The following is a 7107-nucleotide window of genomic DNA, read 5'->3' on the forward strand; positions in this document are numbered from 1 at the left end:
AAAACCTGTGAGAACACTGTGATGTGCTGTTTTATGTTGCAGAATGGAACCTGTGTTTTGAGTTGACAAGTTCCAAACACACTCTTTGTAGAATCTAACAAAGTGACATTTCCTATCTTACTGAGCCCTTATAGGAACATATGAATATCCAGTCCTAAAAATGAGGAAAAAAAGCTATGAAATTGCCTTGTGATGTGTTGCTTTATGTCACAAAATGGAACCTTTATTTTTATTCAACACGTTCAGAACTGTTTTTGTAGAATCTAAGAAGTGACATTCTCAAACCTATTGAGCCCTTATAAAAAAATGCAAATATTTAGTCATAAATATTAGAAACAAGCTCTCTGTGAAAACGCTTTGTGATGTGCTGTTTTATATCACAGAATTGAACCTGCATTTCGATGAAACAGCTTCCAGACACACTTTTATACAATCTAAAAAGTGACATTACCTAGCCTCTTGAGCCCTTCTAGGAACATGGATATCCTGTCTTAAGAACTAGAAACAAGCTATATGTGAAAATGCTTTGTGACATGCTGTTTTATGTAGCAGAATGGAACCTGTGTTTTTAGTCAACAAGTTAACACTCTTTTTGTAGAATCTAAGAGGTGACATTTTCTATTTCATTGAGCCCTTTTAAGAAGATATTAATATTTAGTCCAAAATATGAGGAAAAAACCTACCTGTGAAAATGCTTTGTAATGTGCTGTTTCATATCACAGAATTGAACCTGCTTTTTGACGAAACGACTTCCAAACACTTTGTAGAATCCAAGAAGTGACATTACTGAGCGTATTGAGCTTTTTGGAACATACAAATATCCAGTTCCAAAAACTAGAAACAAGCTGTCTGTGAAAACGCTTTGTGACGTGTGCTGTTTTATGTCATAAAAATGGAACCTGCCTTTTGATGAAACAACTTCCAAACAGTTTTTTTGTAGAATCTAATAATTGACATTTCTGGCCCTATTGAGTCCTTGCAGAAATATATGAATATCCAGTTCTAAAAACTAGAAGCAAGCATCTGTGAAAATGCTTTGTGATGTGCTGCTTTTTGTCACAGAATAATACATACGCTGTGATTCAACAAGTTCAAAACACTCTTTGTAGAATCTAAAAAGTGAAGTTTTCGAGCCTGTTGAGACTTGATTTAAAAATACAGATATTCAGCCCTAAAAACTAGAAGCAAGCAACCTGTGAAAACGCTTTGTGGCATGCTGTTTTATGTTACAGAATGGAACGTGCATTTTGATGAAACGGCTTCCAAACACTTTTTTGGTAGAATCTAAGAAGTGACATTTTGGAGCCTGTTGAGCCCTTATAGTATAGAAAATGTGAATATCCAATCCTAAAAAGTTTTGGTAGAATCTAAGAAGTGGAATTTTGGAGCCTGTTGAGCCCTTATAGTATAGAAAATATGAATATCCAATCCTAAAAACCAGAAACAAGCTATCTGGTAGAACGCTTTCTGATGTGTGCTGTTTTATGTCACAGAATTGGAACCTGCCTTTTGATGAAACAACTTCCAAACAGTTTTTTTGTAGAATCTAATAATCGGCATTTCTGGCCCTATTGAGCCCTTACAGAAATACATGAATATCCAGTTCTAAAAACTAGAAGCAAGCATCTGTGAAAATGCTTTGTGATGTGCTGCTTTTTGTCACAGAATAATACATACGCTTTGATTCAACAAGTTCAAAACACTCTTTGTAGAATCTAAAAAGTGAAGTTTTCGAGCCTGTTGAGACTTGATTTAAAAATACGGATATTCAGCCCTAAAACCTAGAAGCAAGCAACCTGTGAAAACGCTTTGTGGCATGCTGTTTTATGTTACAGAATGGAACGTGCATTTTGATGAAACACCTTCCGAACACTTTTTTGGTAGAATCTAAGAAGTGGAATTTTGGAGCCTGTTGAGCCCTTATAGTATAGAAAATATGAATATCCAATCCTAAAAACCAGAAACAAGCTATCTGGTAGAACGCTTTCTGATGTGTGCTGTTTTATGTCACAGAATGGTACTGGGATTTCAGTTCAGCAAGTTTGAAACTCTTTATGGAATCGAAAAAATGACATTTGAGAACCTATTGAGCCATTATAAAAAATTCAAATATTCAAATATTAGCCATTATATGGAAGCAAATGTTTCCACACTACATATCTGACAAAGGTAGGATCTACCTTAAAGTCCTTATATGAATCAGACCAAAAAACCCAATTAATAAATGGGTTAGGGACATGAACACACACTGCTCAAAAGATGTAACAGCCACCAATAAACATGAAAACATGCTCAACTCTCATGAATCATCAGAGAAGTGCAAATCAAAAGCACAGTGGTCAGAACGGTGATTATGACACAGTCCACAAGAACAGATACCAGCAGGACAGAGGAGTGCCTCCGGGCAATTGATCATGATGCTTATGGATACTCATTTAGTGTTATTAATGAATTTCATAACAAAATGATCACCAGACAAAACTACAATATTTGTTTTTTTTCCCTGCGAAAGGAAAATAAAAACTTGGAATGCCAATTCACTATGTCAAAGGAAAAGTTAAGCTGAAAGCTGAGTCACGCAAGAAACTGCCTTTCTTTTTTTTCCTAAGCAGATAGCTACTGATAAACGGTTAAATTTCTCCACAGGTACCTACTCTATGTTTACCTTATGTAAAGTGCTGATTTACTGAGCTAGGAGACAAATTAAGTAACTGACTATTCCTCCACCTGCTCGTTTTCTCTTGCAACATGTGGATTCAGTAACGTGACCATACCCTCCCTCTTTTCCCCTCAGCCTGCTTTTTTCCTCTAAATATTGAAGCCTTAAAATATTTTTGGAGAAAGGCACAGACCCGTCTGTCGCCCAGGCATGTCTGTAACCTTGGAAGAAAAAGAAACTTGTAAATTGATCGAGACTTGTCTCGGACACTTTTTCGTTTACATCCCGTTATCTCAGAAAGCCAAACAGGCTTTGTCCCAACCCAGAGTAATTTGTGAATATTCAAGCAGTATCATTCTGATGTAAAATTTACGTAAATCCTTGGGTTTACCAAAATGCAAATGAGCAAGCGGATCACTATTTATAGATAATGGCCTAAAAAATGGTAAGACGAAATGCTGTGGAGCTTAATGTTTGAGTCTGCCATTTCCTAGTTTTGTAGTTTCGGGCAAGTTACCCAAAGTTTGCTGTACGTTATTATCTTGATATTTAAAGTAGAAGTAATAACTTTATTATAAATAATAGTTAATACCATAGGGTCCTTAGAAAAGTGTCTGGCATATAGTCACAACCCAGTTAATGCCATTATTGTTTTTACTGTTATTAGTATAATAATTGATACTAATTTTGATGCTGAGGTAAAATAACATCTGGCAGCTTTTAATTTGCTAATAATGTTAAATAACTGAAAATAGCTTTAAAAAGTGAAAATATCCAAATCAATGCCAATATTTGATTTATATATGATTTTTAGCTTTTTTTTGGCTCCTCATTATGTATTACTTCACTCATCACACTGATATCTGAGCACCTTTTAAAACACATCCAGGTTTCTCCGTTGTACTACTTATTCCCTTTTCTTGTAATCCCAGCCTTCAAAGATCTTTTCTCTTTTTTCTGACTCATTTCACGAGTCCATCACCTTGACCCCCAGTCATATCTCTCTTCAAGTCAATTCCATTAAATTCATGAGTTGGGCCAAACTTCACCCCAGCTCAGTCTCTCTTCAGGCAGGAAAGAAAGTCCTCACACAAAAAGGAATGTGTCTTTCAACTCATGTGCCCTTTTTGAAGAAGCTTTCCAGACAGCTCCCTTACCAGTGATCTCAGTTATCCATCCTTTAGATAGCTGTGGAGTCCTACAGGGGCGCCATGTGGACGGTCATTCAGATGAAGCACACCTAAGCACTTGCGTTGTCTAAAGGCTCATTGATTCATGTAACTCCTGTACCTGCACAGATAAGATGATCCTGCCTGAATGCAGCAGCTGGAAATGGAAATTGTATTTTCTGTTAAGGCTGACTGTATTACAGCTTAATGATTTGCATTTTAATACTTGGAAGTTCTTATAAATATTAAAGTGAAAGAACAATTGGCTACATTGTTAGGTTGGGGTGTTTGTACAACCTGGTGCTATCTAACCTGCCTGAGTGAGCCTCAATCTTCCTTACTGCAGCATTTGTAAGATACCAATGCCTGTTTGAACTCACGTCTTACTAAGATTACTGCCAGGATTGAGTAACATATGGATATAAAAGCACTTCACAAATTAGAGTATTTCATAAATGTAATAAAAATCTGCTACATTTATAACATCTGTACTCTTTTCCTGTGTCTATCCTCATTTAAACCTTGAAGTTTCTATCATAAAGCTTTTGTAATCAGGTTACAATGAGTAGGATTTAACCCACAAGCAGTGATGTTAGCAATTTTCAAATTTCCTAGATATGCTTTAAGTTTTCACATTTATGTTGGTGACGAAATCTGTTTTCAGTTTTGGTTTGCATCTTCTAAAACGGTGTCTTGGGTACTTGCTTTTTGATGAGACAGCGTGCAAACATGAAGAATATTAGAAAACAGAACACTGTATCTCAGCTTTTTGTGGCCTAGATAATTTGCACACTGCTTTCTTGCCTCACTGCAACCTCCTCCTCCCGGGTTCAAGCGATTCTCCTGCCTCAGCCTCCCAAGTAGCTGGGACTACAGGCGTGTGCCACCCCGCCCAGCTAATTTTTGTATTTTTGGTAAAGACAGGGTTTCACCATGTTGGCCAGGATGGTCTCGATCTCTTGATCTCGTGATCCGGCCACCTCAGCCTCCGAAAGTGTTGGGATTACAGGTGTGAGCCACTGCGCCCGGGCTGCACACTGCTTTTTAATAAGCTGGTCTGTCTTCTCGTTTACATAGGCTGTGCTATAATCATTTAAAGTTCAAAATTACTTCTAAAAAAATTAATGCTTTACTTAAATATCCCTGCTGTTTCATGAGCTCACAATTTGGAGGAATCTATTTGTCACTGATGTTTAAAAAACAAAATAAGGTCAAAGCAGGGAGGCTTTAGCTTCATTAATGAACATTATTATAAAATGATTGAGAGCAAACTTTTTTTTGTCCTTGTGGTACTGTTTCTGCAGATCTACGTTAATTTGAGCATTTAAAGTAATACTAAATTTGTTACATCCTCTTCATCATTCACTTCAGCGCGGTAGACCCTAGTGGTAAAAGGAGATGTGAATTGCTGAGTGCTCACATTGCAGGGAATTTCTTCCTCAGTTGAATAAAAAGGAGTTAAGCCTCTTTGGAAATGAGGGCTATAGCCTGTCAATAACTACATTTATTCTTGTTTTGAAGAAATCAGAATTCTGGTGTCCAGCAAATGTAGATGCCAGCATTATTTAAAAAGTGATTGAGCGGAGAAATGAATTTTTGACTCACTCTGTCTTCCACCTTTGGTGGGAGCCTCTACAGGGGGATGATGAAGAGGGATCCAAGATAGAGAAACAATGATTGCTCTATTAATCTACTTTAATCGATACTAAAATCTGACAGCGAATTACAAGTTCCAGGCAGTAAGGCTTACCAATTCATTGCTAATTTCAAGGCTCTCCTTCACTTTCTTTTTGCCTTCAGCTCCTCACAAAGGACAGCCTTTTTTTTTTTTTTTTTTTTTTTTTGAGACAGAGTTTCGCTCTTCTTGCCCAGACTGGAGTGTAATGGCCCTTAACCTCCGCCTCCTGGGTTCAAGTGATTCTCCGGCCTCAGCCTCCTGAGTAGCTGGGACTACAGGCATGCATCACAATGCCCGGCTAATTTTATGTTTTTAGTGGAGACGGAAAGGTTTCTCCATGTTGGTCAGGCTCGTCTTGAATTCCTGACCCCGGGTGATTGCCCACCTCAGCCACCTCCCAAAGTGCTGGGATTACAGGGGTGAGCCACGGCACCTGGCCTAGGACAGCGTGTTATAGTTCAGTTTCTCAGTTTATCTTTGACTGCCCTTAATTAAACTTGACCTGCTTCACCACCACTGATGTTACTGGAGTTGCAAAGCATTTTGTTGTTACAATGATAGCTCCCTTGATGGCTGTTCATTAACTGCTTTTCAAACATGCTGCTTTTAACTTTCATTTTATAAATATTTAACTGAATTTTTATAAAATATCGGTGCATAGAATATAGAGGTTCTGCTTACCTGTTTAATACACAGTAAAAAATCCCTTTTGTAATCTTATATCTTACAAGAATGTGTCCTTAATTCATACTTAACATAAATTCTCAAATAAGCAGTATCTCAAAAAAATCGATGATTTAATAGTTTATGACCCTTATACATGTAATTAATTCTAGTAAAATATCTTAGAAAAGAGAATGAGTATTTTTATATAGATAAAAAATTCTGATTCTTTTCTGGTCTTAATATAAAATTAAATATGTTAAAGAGAACTTATAAATTACATAGTGGTTCGCTGCTCAGGAAAAAAAACATGACAAAGTAAGAGGGTAAAAGTAAAAGGATTAATTTTTCTTGAAAGCTGATGAATTAACAACAGGCATCAATCTCTTTTCCTTCTCCAAACTTCAGACAAATGATGGCAAAATAATCTTTAAGAAGTCAATTTATAGAGGCAAAAAACCTAAAGTACAGAGAATAGGAAAGACAATAATAGAACGGAGAGCAGTTGACATCCATAACATTCCTATTATCTCCATTTTCTAGATAAGAATATGGAGAAGCGGAATTTGCTCATTTTCACATATGCAGTAAGTGGCAAAGTTAGTATTGAAACCCAAGCAGTCTTGTTTTAAAGTCATACACTCAATCACTGTGCCATAATTCAATACATTGTGAAGGATGGGAAGCAGATGGAGAAGTGATTGATGAAGCAGGACTGGGAACATGCTGCCTATGTGCCTGCAGTGTGAAGACCCTACAAGACATCAGAAAATCTTCCAGTGAAGCTTGAGCAACTCACCACTTGGAAAAACTGAGTGCTTTGGAAGGCAGGGTAAAGTGCAGTTCTGAAAAGAGAAAAATTCATCAAGTTCTAAATTGGTTGCTCTCTCTTACCCCACAGTGGGCAATGGCCTCTCCATTTCTCATCATTTTCTTTT

General features: G+C 37.0%; 1 protein-coding gene across 1 annotated transcript in view; it reads left to right on the plus strand.

Annotated features, from left to right (window-relative positions):
- Positions 1-7107, plus strand: part of LOC105544779 (Ig heavy chain Mem5-like) — a 160746-nt gene that overhangs the window by 35820 nt on the left and 117819 nt on the right.

The sequence above is a fragment of the Mandrillus leucophaeus genome, unplaced genomic scaffold (genome assembly GCF_000951045.1).
Source record: "Mandrillus leucophaeus isolate KB7577 unplaced genomic scaffold, Mleu.le_1.0 Scaffold308, whole genome shotgun sequence".
NCBI classification, from domain to species: Eukaryota; Metazoa; Chordata; class Mammalia; order Primates; family Cercopithecidae; genus Mandrillus; species Mandrillus leucophaeus.